Below are 3,217 nucleotides of genomic sequence, written 5' to 3'. Positions count from 1 at the left end.
CACTGGTTTGACGATGAATGCAAAGACGCAACACAGAAAAAAAATGAAGCCTATGCAAAAATGCTTACCCGCCGAACTAGAACAAGTATAGAGAATTACCAGACAAAGAGAAGAGAAGAAAAGAAAATACACAGAATGAAGAAACGAAACCACTTAAAAAAGGAACTTCAATATATAGAAAACCTCAACAGAGAGAAAGAATTCAGAACATTCTATAAGAAAGTTAACATCAACAGAAAAGAATTTAAGGCAAACACAAATCAATGTAGAAGTTTAAATGGCGATCTCTTAACAACAAGAACAGACGTACTAAACCGATGGACGGAATATTTTAACCAGATACTTAATATAGAGGAAGAAGAAAACCCGGAAGACGAAAGCTGCGAGGTAAGCGGAGCAGACGAGAGGGAGGAGGATCCACCAACGATCCTGGAAGTTAAAGACGCTGTAAACAAACTAGCCAGAAACAAATCACCCGGAATAGATAATCTCCCAGCGGAATTATATAAAGAAGGTGGCCACGATATCATAATAGCCCTACAGCAGCTTATAAAAGAAATATGGATACAGAAGTCCCTTCCCAATGATTGGAATATTGGAATACTTTGCACCATACACAAAAAGGGTGATATCTTTGAATGCTCTAACTATCGAGGAATTACGCTCCTAAATGCAGCGTATAAAATATTCTCCAATATACTATGCCATCGTATGGCACCATATGCAGAGCGAATAATAGGACAATACCAGGCTGGTTTCAGAGGTGGTAAATCAACAATTCATCAGATTTCAACCCTAAGACAAATTCTAGAGAAAACACTGGAATACGGTGTAGACACGCACCACATATTTATAGACTACAAGGCAGCCTACGACTCTGTAAATAGAAGAGAATTGTTTAGAGCAATGATAGACCTAGGAGTACCAAATCAGTTGGTAAGTTTAACCAAACTAACCCTTGAAAAAGTTGAATGCAAAGTACGAATCCAGGGGGAACTCTCTGAACCTTTTAAAACAAATAACGGGCTACGTCAGGGAGACCCACTCTCCTGTATACTATTCAATCTAGCTTTGGAAAAAGTAATACGTACGTCACAAATCACAACTACCGGTTCAATATATAACAAATCTGTGCAAATCTTAGCATATGCTGATGATATCAATATTGTTGGGAGAACGGAAAACGCAGCACGAGAGGCGTACGTAGCATTAAAGGAAGCGGCTACAAAAATGGGTTTAATAATAAACACCAACAAAACAAAATACATGAAAATAGGTACGCAACCACAAACACTACGGCCACTTGTTATAGAAAATGACGTCATCGAAGCAGTTAACGAATTTGTATACCTGGGAACGCTCGTCAATACTGAAAATGACACTACCGCAGAGATAAACCGCAGAATTTGCACGGCTAATAGATGCTATTTTGGGCTTAATCTCCTTTTTAAATCTACAGTTATATCAAGAAATACAAAAGTAAAACTCTACAAAACAATAATACGCCCAGTCCTAACATATGGTTCAGAAACCTGGACTTTAACAAAAAGTAATGAAAACATGTTAGGATGTTTCGAAAGAAAAATACTAAGGCGCATCTATGGAGCGGTAAATGAAAATGGTGTCTGGAGAAGACGATACAACTTCGAACTCTATAGGATATACCAGGAACCAGATATCGTAAAACACATAAAGATAGGACGTCTAAGGTGGGTAGGCCATGTTATGCGGATGGAGCAAACCGACCCAGCTAGAAAAACGCTCCTTGATAGACCTATTGGTCAAAGAAGAAGAGGAAGACCCAGAACAAGATTCCTAGATAACATCGATGAAGACATGAGAAATATGGAAATACGTGCTTGGCGGAGGAAGGCGATGGATAGGGACGACTGGAGAAAAATTCTTGGGGAGGCTAGGACCCACACAGGGTTGTAAAGCCAAAATGATGATGATGAAGGTTGTGTGGAGCTTCAGTCATGCCAACTCACTGCTCACTAAACATCTCTATGTCCTACGGCATTCTCGGGACTACTCTTATCGAATGTAACTTCGAGTATGTCGCTTTTGTCTCTGTCCTATCTATTCAGTTCTTTTTGTTCGTTAGTTTTGCCTATTTTGAAGCATCCTCTCATGTTGGACTTTCTTTTTTATAAATTCCGTGATAGTTCTTACCGTTATGTTAACCTAATATTGGCTAGCTATGGTTTTCTTTGTATGAACCTGGAGAAGATCGGCGCGGGACCGGCAAGGTTGGAGGCATAGTTTGAAGAAGGCCAAGGCTCGACATGGGCTATAGCGCCATTGGAGAGGAAGAGGCTTTCTTTCTTCTGTTTTCTGGTTTGATCCTTCATATTTTTTAGCATTTCTTCCCTTTCCTGGCTAAATTGACTGTATGCAAAAACGCAATGTTCTGCGTCATGCTCCACCCCACACATTATGCATCGATCGTCATTTGTCTTTTTAATTTTATAAGTAGGTACATATAAATTCTTAAATACATACCCATGACCTGTCAAAAATTGTGTGAAATAAAAATTGGTATATAAATTTGCAATTTATCCCGGGCACTATGTTGGAAATGAGCATCCTCGTTCAATTTGCTTTAGTTCATTCGTCGGACCACTTTATCTGTTGAGGTTGTCCTATATGCGCTTACCACCCGGGTACGAACATACCGAAGATACATGGATGTACGCGGTGGAGGTCACAGTCGCGGATTACATCGATGACGGACAGAACATACCGAAGATACCTTCCTTTCAGTGTTCTTGTGGTTTCTGAGTGACTGATACGTGTTTCGGAAAAATTTTTTAGATTATAAAATTATGTACATGAGCAACAGTAGTGACGACAGTGATTGCATGTCTTTAAGTGAAAAGTGGTGGATCATTTGTAATTCTTCAAATCGATAGTTTTCGGCGCATCCTATAAATCAAAAACGGTAGTATCTAGGAGAATATTTGAAAGAGACCTATTTGAAAAGCTTAAGGAACACTACTCAGACATATGTTATGCTTATATAATAATGAGTCTGGATACATTTCAGTATATTTATATACTGAATAGTTATGATATTGTTATTATAATTATAATAACTATCATACAAACCCAATTTTAGCTGAAGAAAAAATGGTAGTGACATTGCATTACAGGTAAGTACCTACATTTTAATTTATAGTTTAATTTAGGTACCTAAATCAATAAAAAAAAATAGTCA

The sequence above is a fragment of the Diabrotica undecimpunctata genome, chromosome 8 (assembly GCF_040954645.1).
Source record: "Diabrotica undecimpunctata isolate CICGRU chromosome 8, icDiaUnde3, whole genome shotgun sequence".
NCBI lineage: Eukaryota > Metazoa > Arthropoda > Insecta > Coleoptera > Chrysomelidae > Diabrotica > Diabrotica undecimpunctata.
The sequence above is the reverse complement of the archived record's forward strand: the minus strand, read 5'-3'. Positions refer to the sequence as shown.